This window comes from Crinia signifera, chromosome 4, assembly GCF_055691185.1.
Source record: "Crinia signifera chromosome 4, ASM5569118v1, whole genome shotgun sequence".
NCBI classification, from domain to species: Eukaryota; Metazoa; Chordata; class Amphibia; order Anura; family Myobatrachidae; genus Crinia; species Crinia signifera.
In genome coordinates this window covers 36,268,796-36,283,953 of record NC_139220.1, presented here as the reverse complement: position 1 = coordinate 36,283,953, position 15,158 = coordinate 36,268,796, and positions in this window count along the sequence as shown.

Below are 15,158 nucleotides of genomic sequence, written 5' to 3'. Positions count from 1 at the left end.
ATCAACATTTTTATCAGCTCCGGTCCTGTCGTTTTGGTCAAAAAATGAAAATTCTAAAAGTTCCTGTTTTTCTGCTTTAAACTCAAGGTACACATCCAAAATGCATTACTGAGTTGAAAGAAGTTGATTCTGGTGCATGGTTTTGAAATCGCAGTCAGAAAAAAAATAACATCAATATCAACATTTTTATCAGCTCCGATACTGTCGTTTTGGTCAAAAAATGAAAATTCTAAAAGTTCCTGTTTTTCTGCTTTAAACTCAAGGTACACATCCAAAATGCATTACTGAGTTGAAAGAAGTTGATTCTGGTGCATGGTTTTGAAATCGCAGTCAGAAAAAAAAGAACATCCATATCAACATTTTTATCAGCTCCGGTCCTGTCGTTTTGGTCAACAAATGAAAATTCTAAAAGTTCCGGTTTTTCTGCTTTAAACTCAAGGTACACATCCAAAATGCATTACTGAGTTGAAAGAAGTTGATTCTGGTGCATGGTTTTGAAACCGCAGTCAGAAAAAAATTACATCCATATCAACATTTTTATCAGCTCCGGTCCTGTCGTTTTGGTCAAAAAATGAAAATTCTAAAAGTTCCTGTTTTTCTGCTTTAAACTCTAGGTACACATCCAAAATGCATTACTGAGTTGAAAGAAGTTGATTCTGGTGCATGGTTTTGAAACCGCAGTCAGAAAAAAAATTACATCAATATCAACATTTTTATCAGCTCCGGACCTGTCGTTTTGGTCAAAAAATGAAAATTCTAAAAGTTCCTGTTTTTCTGCTTTAAACTCAAGGTACACATCCAAAATGCATTACTGAGTTGAAAGAAGTTGATTCTGGTGCATGGTTTTGAAATCGCAGTCAGAAAAAAAATAACATCAATATCAACATTTTTATCAGCTCCGGTCCTGTCGTTTTGGTCAAAAAATGAAAATTCTAAAAGTTCCTGTTTTTCTGCTTTAAACTCAAGGTACACATCCAAAATGCATTACTGAGTTGAAAGAAGTTGATTCTGGTGCATGGTTTTGAAATCGCAGTCAGAAAAAAAATAACATCAATATCAACATTTTTATCAGCTCCGGTCCTGTCGTTTTGGTCAAAAAATGAAAATTCTAAAAGTTCCTGTTTTTCTGCTTTAAACTCAAGGTACACATCCAAAATGCATTACTGAGTTGAAAGAAGTTGATTCTCGTGCATGGTTTTGAAATCGCAGTCAGAAAAAAAATAACATCAATATCAACATTTTTATCAGCTGTCGTTTTGGTCAAAAAATGAAAATTCTAAAAGTTCCTGTTTTTCTGCTTTAAACTCAAGGTACACATCCAAAATGCATTACTGAGTTGAAAGAAGTTGATTCTGGTGCATGGTTTTGAAATCGCAGTCAGAAAAAAAATAACATCAATATCAACATTTTTATCAGCTCCGGTCCTGTCGTTTTGTTAAAAAAATGAAAATTCTAAAAGTTCCTGTTTTTCTGCTTTAAACTCAAGGTACACATCCAAAATGCATTACTGAGTTGAAAGAAGTTGATTCTGGTGCATGGTTTTAAAATCGCAGTCAGAAAAAAAATAACATCAATATCAACATTTTTATCAGCTCCGGTCCTGTCGTTTTGGTCAAAAAATGAAAATTCTAAAAGTTCCTGTTTTTCTGCTTTAAACTCAAGGTACACATCCAAAATGCATTACTGAGTTGAAAGAAGTTGATTCTGGTGCATGGTTTTGAAATCGCCGTCAGAAAAAAAATAACATTAATATCAACATTTTTATCAGCTCCGGTCCTGTCGTTTTGGTCAAAAAATGAAAATTCTAAAAGTTCCTGTTTTTCTGCTTTAAACTCTAGGTACACATCCAAAATGCATTACTGAGTTGAAAGAAGTGAATTCTGGTGCATGGTTTTGAAATCGCAGTCAGGAAAAAAATAACATCCATATCAACATTTTTATCAGCTCCGGTCCTGTCGTTTTGGTCAAAAAATTAAAATTCTAAAAGTTCCTGTTTTTCTGCTTTAAACTCAAGGTACACATCCAAAATGCATTACTGAGTTGAAAGAAGTTAATTCTGGTGCATGGTTTTGAAATCGCAGTCAGAAAAAAAATAACATCAATATCAACATTTTTATCAGCTCCGGTCCTGTCGTTTTGGTCAAAAAATGAAAATTCTAAAAGTTCCTGTTTTTCTGCTTGAAACTCAAGGTACACATCCAAAATGCATTACTGAGTTGAAAGAAGTTAATTCTGTTGCATGGTTTTGAAATCGCAGTCAGAAAAAAATAACATCAATATCAACATTTTTATCAGCTCCGGTCCTGTCGTTTTGGTCAAAAAATGAAAATTCTAAAAGTTCCTGTTTTTCTGCTTTAAACTCAAGGTACACATCCAAAATGCATTACTGAGTTGAAAGAAGTTGATTCTGGTGCATGGTTTTGAAATCGCAGTCAGAAAAAAAATAACATCAATATCAACATTTTTATCAGCTCCGGTCCTGTCGTTTTGGTCAAAAAATGAAAATTCTAAAAGTTCCTGTTTTTCTGCTTTAAACTCTAGGTACACATCCAAAATGCATTACTGAGTTGAAAGAAGTGAATTCTGGTGCATGGTTTTGAAATCGCAGTCAGAAAAAAAAGAACATCCATATCAACATTTTTATCAGCTCCGGTCCTGTCGTTTTGGTCAACAAATGAAAATTCTAAAAGTTCCGGTTTTTCTGCTTTAAACTCTAGGTACACATCCAAAATGCATTACTGAGTTGAAAGAAGTTGATTCTGGTGCATGGTTTTGAAACCGCAGTCAGAAAAAAATTACATCCATATCAACATTTTTATCAGCTCCGGTCCTGTCGTTTTGGTCAAAAAATGAAAATTCTAAAAGTTCCTGTTTTTCTGCTTTAAACTCTAGGTACACATCCAAAATGCATTACTGAGTTGAAAGAAGTTGATTCTGGTGCATGGTTTTGAAACCGCAGTCAGAAAAAAAATTACATCAATATCAACATTTTTATCAGCTCCGGACCTGTCGTTTTGGTCAAAAAATGAAAATTCTAAAAGTTCCTGTTTTTCTGCTTTAAACTCAAGGTACACATCCAAAATGCATTACTGAGTTGAAAGAAGTTGATTCTGGTGCATGGTTTTGAAATCGCAGTCAGAAAAAAAATAAGGTACTTATGTAGTATCTGGGCTGCCGATTTTGTGATTGTATGCCTTACCTTAAGGCATACAATCAGATGCGATGCGATTCGATGCGATTCGATGCGATTTTGCATAGGATTCAATGTTAAGAAGGTCCTGTTTATTTCCCCACTATCCAACTGGGCATAGAGTTGATTTTATATAGCGTGGCGAGCGCAGCGAGCCACCGAGCCTGAAGCGTGGCGAGCGAAGCGAGCCCCGCAAGGTGACGCATTTTTCTTAAAAAGTATTCTGTGTCCCCTCGCGGGGCTCACTACGCTCGCCACGCTTCGGGCTCGGTGGCTCGCTGCGCTCGCCACAGGTTTATATCCAACTCCATGCCCACTTGGATAGTGGGGAAAGGAAAAGGACCCCTTTTTCCCATTGAATTCTATGTTAAAATAAACTCAGACCATTTTAACATTGAATCCTATGGAAAAATCTTGACCATCGCATCGCATACGATTTGGTCGCATGCGATGCGATACAATGCGATGCGATCCGATCCGATTTCTAAATCGGACGCCCAGATACTACATAAGTACCAAAAATAACATCAATATCAACATTTTTATCAGCTCCGGTCCTGTCGTTTTGGTCAAAAAATGAAAATTCTAAAAGATCCTGTTTTTCTGCTTTAAACTCTAGGTACACATCCAAAATGCATTACTGAGTTGAAAGAAGTGAATTTTGATGCATGGTTTTGAAATCGCAGTCAGAAAAAAAAAACATCCATATCAACATTTTTATCAGCTCCGGTCCTGTCGTTTTGGTCAAAAAATGAAAATTCTAAAAGTTCCTGTTTTTCTGCTTTAAACTCAAGGTACACATCCAAAATGCATTACTGAGTTGAAAGAAGTTGATTCTGGTGCCTGGTTTTGAAATCTCAGTCAGAAAAAAAATAACATCAATATCAACATTTTTATCAGCTCCGGTCCTGTCGTTTTGGTCAAAAAATGAAAATTCTAAAAGTTCCTGTTTTTCTGCTTTAAACTCAAGGTACACATCCAAAATGCATTACTGAGTTGAAAGAAGTTGATTCTGGTGCATGGTTTTGAAATCGCAGTCAGAAAAAAAAGAACATCCATATCAACATTTTTATCAGCTCCGGTCCTGTCGTTTTGGTCAACAAATGTAAATTCTAAAAGTTCCGGTTTTTCTGCTTTAAACTCTAGGTACACATCCAAAATGCATTACTGAGTTGAAAGAAGTTGATTCTGGTGCATGGTTTTGAAACCGCAGTCAGAAAAAAATTACATCCATATCAACATTTTTATCAGCTCCGGTCCTGTCGTTTTGGTCAAAAAATGAAAATTCTAAAAGTTCCTGTTTTTCTGCTTTAAACTCTAGGTACACATCCAAAATGCATTACTGAGTTGAAAGAAGTTGATTCTGGTGCATGGTTTTGAAACCGCAGTCAGAAAAAAAATTACATCAATATCAACATTTTTATCAGCTCCGGACCTGTCGTTTTGGTCAAAAAATGAAAATTCTAAAAGTTCCTGTTTTTCTGCTTTAAACTCAAGGTACACATCCAAAATGCATTACTGAGTTGAAAGAAGTTGATTCTGGTGCATGGTTTTGAAATCGCAGTCAGAAAAAAAATAACATCAATATCAACATTTTTATCAGCTCCGGTCCTGTCGTTTTGGTCAAAAAATGAAAATTCTAAAAGTTCCTGTTTTTCTGCTTTAAACTCAAGGTACACATCCAAAATGCATTACTGAGTTGAAAGAAGTTGATTCTGGTGCATGGTTTTGAAATCGCAGTCAGAAAAAAAATAACATCAATATCAACATTTTTATCAGCTCCGGTCCTGTCGTTTTGGTCAAAAAATGAAAATTCTAAAAGTTCCTGTTTTTCTGCTTTAAACTCAAGGTACACATCCAAAATGCATTACTGAGTTGAAAGAAGTTGATTCTGGTGCATGGTTTTGAAATCGCAGTCAGAAAAAAAATAACATCAATATCAACATTTTTATCAGCTGTCGTTTTGGTCAAAAAATGAAAATTCTAAAAGTTCCTGTTTTTCTGCTTTAAACTCAAGGTACACATCCAAAATGCATTACTGAGTTGAAAGAAGTTGATTCTGGTGCATGGTTTTGAAATCGCAGTCAGAAAAAAAATAACATCAATATCAACATTTTTATCAGCTCCGGTCCTGTCGTTTTGGTCAAAAAATGAAAATTCTAAAAGTTCCTGTTTTTCTGCTTTAAACTCAAGGTACACATCCAAAATGCATTACTGAGTTGAAAGAAGTTGATTCTGGTGCATGGTTTTGAAATCGCAGTCAGAAAAAAAATAACATCAATATCAACATTTTTATCAGCTCCGGTCCTGTCGTTTTGGTCAAAAAATGAAAATTCTAAAAGTTCCTGTTTTTCTGCTTTAAACTCTAGGTACACATCCAAAATGCATTACTGAGTTGAAAGAAGTGAATTCTGGTGCATGGTTTTGAAATCGCAGTCAGAAAAAAAAGAACATCCATATCAACATTTTTATCAGCTCCGGTCCTGTCGTTTTGGTCAACAAATGAAAATTCTAAAAGTTCCTGTTTTTCTGCTTTAAACTCTAGGTACACATCCAAAATGCATTACTGAGTTGAAAGAAGTTGATTCTGGTGCATGGTTTTGAAACCGCAGTCAGAAAAAAATTACATCCATATCAACATTTTTATCAGCTCCGGTCCTGTCGTTTTGGTCAAAAAATGAAAATTCTAAAAGTTCCTGTTTTTCTGCTTTAAACTCTAGGTACACATCTAAAATGCATTACTGAGTTGAAAGAAGTGAATTCTGGTGCATGGTTTTGAAATCGCAGTCAGGAAAAAAATAACATCCATATCAACATTTTTATCAGCTCCGGTCCTGTCGTTTTGGTCAAAAAATTAAAATTCTAAAAGTTCCTGTTTTTCTGCTTTAAACTCTAGGTACACATCCAAAATGCATTACTGAGTTGAAAGAAGTTGATTCTGGTGCATGGTTTTGAAATCACAGTCAGAAAAAAAATAACATCCATATCAACATTTTTATCAGCTCCGGTCCTGTCGTTTTGGTCAACAAATGAAAATTCTAAAAGTTCCTGTTTTTCTGCTTTAAACTCTAGGTACACATCCAAAATGCATTACTGAGTTGAAAGAAGTTGATTCTGGTGCATGGTTTTGAAACCGCAGTCAGAAAAAAATTACATCCATATCAACATTTTTATCAGCTCCGGTCCTGTCGTTTTGGTCAAAAAATGAAAATTCTAAAAGTTCCTGTTTTTCTGCTTTAAACTCTAGGTACACATCCAAAATGCATTACTGAGTTGAAAAAAGATGATTCTGGTGCATGGTTTTGAAACCGCAGTCAGAAAAAAAATTACATCAATATCAACATTTTTATCAGCTCCGGACCTGTCGTTTTGGTCAAAAAATGAAAATTCTAAAAGTTCCTGTTTTTCTGCTTTAAACTCTAGGTACACATCCAAAATGCATTACTGAGTTGAAAGAAGTGAATTCTGGTGCATGGTTTTGAAATCGCAGTCAGAAAAAAAATTACATCAATATCAACATTTTTATCAGCTCCGGACCTGTCGTTTTGGTCAAAAAATGAAAATTCTAAAAGTTCCTGTTTTTCTGCTTTAAACTCAAGGTACAAATCCAAAATGCATTACTGAGTTGAAAGAAGTTGATTCTGGTGCATGGTTTTGAAATCGCAGTCAGAAAAAAATAACATCAATATCAACATTTTTATCAGCTCCGGTCCTGTCGTTTTGGTCAAAAAATGAAAATTCTAAAAGTTCCTGTTTTTCTGCTTTAAACTCAAGGTACACATCCAAAATGCATTACTGAGTTGAAAGAAGTTGATTCTGGTGCATGGTTTTGAAATCGCAGTCAGAAAAAAAATAACATCAATATCAACATTTTTATCAGCTCCGGTACTGTCGTTTTGGTCAAAAAATGAAAATTCTAAAAGTTCCTGTTTTTCTGCTTTAAACTCTAGGTACACATCCAAAATGCATTACTGAGTTGAAAGAAGTTGATTCTGGTGCATGGTTTTGAAATCGCAGTCAGAAAAAAAATAACATCAATATCAACATTTTTATCAGCTCCGGTCCTGTCGTTTTGGTCAAAAAATGAAAATTCTAAAAGTTCCTGTTTTTCTGCTTTAAACTCAAGGTACACATCCAAAATGCATTACTGAGTTGAAAGAAGTTGATTCTGGTGCATGGTTTTGAAATCGCAGTCAGAAAAAAAATAACATCAATATCAACATTTTTATCAGCTCCGGTCCTGTCGTTTTGGTCAAAAAATGAAAATTCTAAAAGTTCCTGTTTTTCTGCTTTAAACTCAAGGTACACATCCAAAATGCATTACTGAGTTGAAAGAAGTTGATTCTGGTGCATGGTTTTGAAATCGCATTCAGAAAAAAAATAACATCCATATCAACATTTTTATCAGCTCCGGTCCTGTCGTTTTGGTCAACAAATGAAAATTCTAAAAGTTCCTGTTTTTCTGCTTTAAACTCTAGGTACACTTCCAAAATGCATTACTGAGTTGAAAGAAGTTGATTCTGGTGCATGGTTTTGAAACCGCAGTCAGAAAAAAATTACATCCATATCAACATTTTTATCAGCTCCGGTCCTGTCGTTTTGGTCAAAAAATGAAAATTCTAAAAGTTCCTGTTTTTCTGCTTTAAACTCTAGGTACACATCCAAAATGCATTACTGAGTTGAAAAAAGATGATTCTGGTGCATGGTTTTGAAACCGCAGTCAGAAAAAAAATTACATCAATATCAACATTTTTATCAGCTCCGGACCTGTCGTTTTGGTCAAAAAATGAAAATTCTAAAAGTTCCTGTTTTTCTGCTTTAAACTCTAGGTACACATCCAAAATGCATTACTGAGTTGAAAGAAGTGAATTCTGGTGCATGGTTTTGAAATCGCAGTCAGAAAAAAAATTACATCAATATCAACATTTTTATCAGCTCCGGACCTGTCGTTTTGGTCAAAAAATGAAAATTCTAAAAGTTCCTGTTTTTCTGCTTTAAACTCAAGGTACACATCCAAAATGCATTACTGAGTTGAAAGAAGTTGATTCTGGTGCATGGTTTTGAAATCGCAGTCAGAAAAAAAATAACATCAATATCAACATTTTTATCAGCTCCGGTCCTGTCGTTTTGGTCAAAAAATGAAAATTCTAAAAGTTCCTGTTTTTCTGCTTTAAACTCAAGGTACACATCCAAAATGCATTACTGAGTTGAAAGAAGTTGATTCTGGTGCATGGTTTTGAAATTGCAGTCAGAAAAAAAATAACATCAATATCAACATTTTTATCAGCTCCGGTACTGTCGTTTTGGTCAAAAAATGAAAATTCTAAAAGTTCCTGTTTTTCTGCTTTAAACTCAAGGTACACATCCAAAATGCATTACTGAGTTGAAAGAAGTTGATTCTGGTGCATGGTTTTGAAATCGCAGTCAGAAAAAAAATAACATCAATATCAACATTTTTATCAGCTCCGGTCCTGTCGTTTTGGTCAAAAAATGAAAATTCTAAAAGTTCCTGTTTTTCTGCTTTAAACTCAAGGTACACATCCAAAATGCATTACTGAGTTGAAAGAAGTTGATTCTGGTGCATGGTTTTGAAATCGCAGTCAGAAAAAAAATAACATCAATATCAACATTTTTATCAGCTCCGGTACTGTCGTTTTGGTCAAAAAATGAAAATTCTAAAAGTTCCTGTTTTTCTGCTTTAAACTCTAGGTACACATCCAAAATGCATTACTGAGTTGAAAGAAGTTGATTCTGGTGCATGGTTTTGAAATCGCAGTCAGAAAAAAAATAACATCAATATCAACATTTTTATCAGCTCCGGTCCTGTCGTTTTGGTCAAAAAATGAAAATTCTAAAAGTTCCTGTTTTTCTGCTTTAAACTCTAGGTACACATCCAAAATGCATTACTGAGTTGAAAGAAGTGAATTCTGGTGCATGGTTTTGAAATCGCAGTCAGAAAAAAAAGAACATCCATATCAACATTTTTATCAGCTCCGGTCCTGTCGTTTTGGTCAACAAATGAAAATTCTAAAAGTTCCTGTTTTTCTGCTTTAAACTCTAGGTACACATCCAAAATGCATTACTGAGTTGAAAGAAGTTGATTCTGGTGCATGGTTTTGAAACCGCAGTCAAAAAAAAATACATCCATATCAACATTTTTATCAGCTCCGGTCCTGTCGTTTTGGTCAAAAAATGAAAATTCTAAAAGTTCCTGTTTTTCTGCTTTAAACTCTAGGTACACATCCAAAATGCATTACTGAGTTGAAAGAAGTTGATTCTGGTGCATGGTTTTGAAACCGCAGTCAGAAAAAAAATTACATCAATATCAACATTTTTATCAGCTCCGGACCTGTCGTTTTGGTCAAAAAATGAAAATTCTAAAAGTTCCTGTTTTTCTGCTTTAAACTCAAGGTACACATCCAAAATGCATTACTGAGTTGAAAGAAGTTGATTCTGGTGCATGGTTTTGAAATCGCAGTCAGAAAAAAAATAACATCCATATCAACATTTTTATCAGCTCCGGTCCTGTCGTTTTGGTCAAAAAATGAAAATTCTAAAAGTTCCTGTTTTTCTGCTTTAAACTCTAGGTACACATCCAAAATGCATTACTGAGTTGAAAGAAGTGAATTCTGATGCATGGTTTTGAAACCGCAGTCAGAAAAAAAATTTCATGCATATCAACATTTTTATTCGCATCGGACCTGTCGTTTTGGTCAAAAAATGAAAATTCTAAAAGTTCCTGTTTTTCTGCTTTAAACTCTAGGTACACATCCAAAATGCATTACTGAGTTGAAAGAAGTGAATTCTGGTGCATGGTTTTGAAATCGCAGTCAGAAAAAAAATTACATCAATATCAACATTTTTATCAGCTCCGGACCTGTCGTTTTGGTCAAAAAATGAAAATTCTAAAAGTTCCTGTTTTTCTGCTTTAAACTCAAGGTACACATCCAAAATGCATTACTGAGTTGAAAGAAGTTGATTCTGGTGCATGGTTTTGAAATCGCAGTCAGAAAAAAAATAACATCAATATCAACATTTTTATCAGCTCCGGTACTGTCGTTTTGGTCAAAAAATGAAAATTCTAAAAGTTCCTGTTTTTCTGCTTTAAACTCAAGGTACACATCCAAAATGCATTACTGAGTTTAAAGAAGTTGATTCTGGTGCATGGTTTTGAAATCGCAGTCAGAAAAAAAATAACATCAATATCAACATTTTTATCAGCTCCAGTCCTGTCGTTTTGGTCAAAAAATGAAAATTCTAAAAGTTCCTGTTTTTCTGCTTTAAACTCAAGGTACACATCCAAAATGCATTACTGAGTTGAAAGAAGTTGATTCTGGTGCATGGTTTTGAAATCGCAGTCAGAAAAAAAATAACATCCATATCAACATTTTTATCAGCTCCGGTCCTGTCGTTTTGGTCAAAAAATGAAAATTCTAAAAGTTCCTGTTTTTCTGCTTTAAACTCAAGGTACACATCCAAAATGCATTACTGAGTTGAAAGAAGTTGATTCTGGTGCATGGTTTTGAAATCGCAGTCAGAAAAAAAATAACATCAATATCAACATTTTTATCAGCTCCGGTCCTGTCGTTTTGGTCAAAAAATGAAAATTCTAAAAGTTCCTGTTTTTCTGCTTTAAACTCAAGGTACACATCCAAAATGCAGTACTGAGTTGAAAGAAGTTGATTCTGGTGCATGGTTTTGAAATCGCAGTCAGAAAAAAAATAACATCAATATCAACATTTTTATCAGCTCCGGTCCTGTCGTTTTGGTCAAAAAATGAAAATTCTAAAAGTTCCTGTTTTTCTGCTTTAAACTCAAGGTACACATCCAAAATGCATTACTGAGTTGAAAGAAGTTGATTCTGGTGCATGGTTTTGAAATCGCAGTCAGAAAAAAAATAACATCAATATCAACATTTTTATCAGCTCCGGTCCTGTCGTTTTGGTCAAAAAATGAAAATTCTAAAAGTTCCTGTTTTTCTGCTTTAAACTCAAGGTACACATCCAAAATGCATTACTGAGTTGAAAGAAGTTGATTCTGGTGCATGGTTTTGAAATCGCAGTCAGAAAAAAAATAACATCAATATCAACATTTTTATCAGCTCCATTACTGTCGTTTTGGTCAAAAAATGAAAATTCTAAAAGTTCCTGTTTTTCTGCTTTAAACTCAAGGTACACATCCAAAATGCATTACTGAGTTGAAAGAAGTTGATTCTGGTGCATGGTTTTGAAATCGCAGTCAGAAAAAAAATAACATCAATATCAACATTTTTATCAGCTCCGGTCCTGTCGTTTTGGTCAAAAAATGAAAATTCTAAAAGTTCCTGTTTTTCTGCTTTAAACTCAAGGTACACATCCAAAATGCATTACTGAGTTGAAAGAAGTTGATTCTGGTGCATGGTTTTGAAATCGCAGTCAGAAAAAAAATAACATCAATATCAACATTTTTATCAGCTCCGGTCCTGTCGTTTTGGTCAAAAAATGAAAATTCTAAAAGTTCCTGTTTTTCTGCTTTAAACTCTAGGTACACATCCAAAATGCATTACTGAGTTGAAATAAGTTGATTCTGGTGCATGGTTTTGAAATCGCAGTCAGAAAAAAAATAACATCAATATCAACATTTTTATCAGCTCCGGTCCTGTCGTTTTGGTCAAAAAATGAAAATTCTAAAAGTTCCTGTTTTTCTGCTTTAAACTCTAGGTACACATCCAAAATGCATTACTGAGTTGAAAGAAGTGAATTCTGGTGCATGGTTTTGAAATCGCAGTCAGAAAAAAAAGAACATCCATATCAACATTTTTATCAGCTCCGGTCCTGTCGTTTTGGTCAACAAATGAAAATTCGAAAAGTTCCTGTTTTTCTGCTTTAAACTCTAGGTACACATCCAAAATGCATTACTGAGTTGAAAGAAGTTGATTCTGGTGCATGGTTTTGAAATCGCAGTCAGAAAAAAAATAACATCAATATCAACATTTTTATCAGCTCCGGTACTGTCGTTTTGGTCAAAAAATGAAAATTCTAAAAGTTCCTGTTTTTCTGCTTTAAACTCTAGGTACACATCCAAAATGCATTACTGAGTTGAAAGAAGTTGATTCTGGTGCATGGTTTTGAAATCGCAGTCAGAAAAAAAATAACATCAATATCAACATTTTTATCAGCTCCGGTCCTGTCGTTTTGGTCAAAAAATGAAAATTCTAAAAGTTCCTGTTTTTCTGCTTTAAACTCTAGGTACACATCCAAAATGCATTACTGAGTTGAAAGAAGTGAATTCTGGTGCATGGTTTTGAAATCGCAGTCAGAAAAAAAAGAACATCCATATCAACATTTTTATCAGCTCCGGTCCTGTCGTTTTGGTCAAAAAATTAAAATTCTAAAAGTTCCTGTTTTTCTGCTTTAAACTCTAGGTACACATCCAAAATGCATTACTGAGTTGAAAGAAGTTGATTCTGGTGCATGGTTTTGAAATCGCAGTCAGAAAAAAAATAACATCAATATCAACATTTTTATCAGCTCCGGTACTGTCGTTTTGGTCAAAAAATGAAAATTCTAAAAGTTCCTGTTTTTCTGCTTTAAACTCAAGGTACACATCCAAAATGCATTACTGAGTTGAAAGAAGTTAATTCTGGTGCATGGTTTTGAAATCGCAGTCAGAAAAAAAATAACATCAATATCAACATTTTTATCAGCTCCGGTCCTGTCGTTTTGGTCAAAAAATGAAAATTCTAAAAGTTCCTGTTTTTCTGCTTGAAACTCAAGGTACACATCCAAAATGCATTACTGAGTTGAAAGAAGTTAATTCTGTTGCATGGTTTTGAAATCGCAGTCAGAAAAAAATAACATCAATATCAACATTTTTATCAGCTCCGGTCCTGTCGTTTTGGTCAAAAAATGAAAATTCTAAAAGTTCCTGTTTTTCTGCTTTAAACTCTAGGTACACATCCAAAATGCATTACTGAGTTGAAAGAAGTGAATTCTGGTGCATGGTTTTGAAATCGCAGTCAGAAAAAAAAGAACATCCATATCAACATTTTTATCAGCTCCGGTCCTGTCGTTTTGGTCAACAAATGAAAATTCTAAAAGTTCCGGTTTTTCTGCTTTAAACTCTAGGTACACATCCAAAATGCATTACTGAGTTGAAAGAAGTTGATTCTGGTGCATGGTTTTGAAACCGCAGTCAGAAAAAAATTACATCCATATCAACATTTTTATCAGCTCCGGTCCTGTCGTTTTGGTCAAAAAATGAAAATTCTAAAAGTTCCTGTTTTTCTGCTTTAAACTCAAGGTACACATCCAAAATGCATTACTGAGTTGAAAGAAGTTGATTCTGGTGCATGGTTTTGAAATCGCAGTCAGAAAAAAAATAACATCAATATCAACATTTTTATCAGCTCCGGTCCTGTCGTTTTGGTCAAAAAATGAAAATTCTAAAAGTTCCTGTTTTTCTGCTTTAAACTCAAGGTACACATCCAAAATGCATTACTGAGTTGAAAGAAGTTGATTCTGGTGCATGGTTTTGAAATCGCAGTCAGAAAAAAAATAACATCAATATCAACATTTTTATCAGCTCCGGTCCTGTCGTTTTGGTCAAAAAATGAAAATTCTAAAAGTTCCTGTTTTTCTGCTTTAAACTCAAGGTACACATCCAAAATGCATTACTGAGTTGAAAGAAGTTGATTCTGGTGCATGGTTTTGAAATCGCAGTCAGAAAAAAAATAACATCAATATCAACATTTTTATCAGCTCCGGTACTGTCGTTTTGGTCAAAAAATGAAAATTCTAAAAGTTCCTGTTTTTCTGCTTTAAACTCTAGGTACACATCCAAAATGCATTACTGAGTTGAAAGAAGTTGATTCTGGTGCATGGTTTTGAAATCGCAGTCAGAAAAAAAATAACATCAATATCAACATTTTTATCAGCTCCGGTCCTGTCGTTTTGGTCAAAAAATGAAAATTCTAAAAGTTCCTGTTTTTCTGCTTTAAACTCAAGGTACACATCCAAAATGCATTACTGAGTTGAAAGAAGTTGATTCTGGTGCATGGTTTTGAAATCGCAGTCAGAAAAAAAATAACATCAATATCAACATTTTTATCAGCTCCGGTCCTGTCGTTTTGGTCAAAAAATGAAAATTCTAAAAGTTCCTGTTTTTCTGCTTTAAACTCAAGGTACACATCCAAAATGCATTACTGAGTTGAAAGAAGTTGATTCTGGTGCATGGTTTTGAAATCGCAGTCAGAAAAAAAATAACATCAATATCAACATTTTTATCAGCTCCGGTCCTGTCGTTTTGGTCAAAAAATGAAAATTCTAAAAGTTCCTGTTTTTCTGCTTTAAACTCTAGGTACACATCCAAAATGCATTACTGAGTTGAAAGAAGTGAATTCTGGTGCATGGTTTTGAAATCGCAGTCAGAAAAAAAAGAACATCCATATCAACATTTTTATCAGCTCCGGTCCTGTCGTTTTGGTCAACAAATGAAAATTCTAAAAGTTCCTGTTTTTCTGCTTTAAACTCTAGGTACACATCCAAAATGCATTACTGAGTTGAAAGAAGTTGATTCTGGTGCATGGTTTTGAAACCGCAGTCAAAAAAAAATACATCCATATCAACATTTTTATCAGCTCCGGTCCTGTCGTTTTGGTCAAAAAATGAAAATTCTAAAAGTTCCTGTTTTTCTGCTTTAAACTCTAGGTACACATCCAAAATGCATTACTGAGTTGAAAGAAGTTGATTCTGGTGCATGGTTTTGAAACCGCAGTCAGAAAAAAAATTACATCAATATCAACATTTTTATCAGCTCCGGACCTGTCGTTTTGGTCAAAAAATGAAAATTCTAAAAGTTCCTGTTTTTCTGCTTTAAACTCAAGGTACACATCCAAAATGCATTACTGAGTTGAAAGAAGTTGATTCTGGTGCATGGTTTTGAAATCTCAGTCAGAAAAAAAATAACATCAATATCAACATTTTTATCA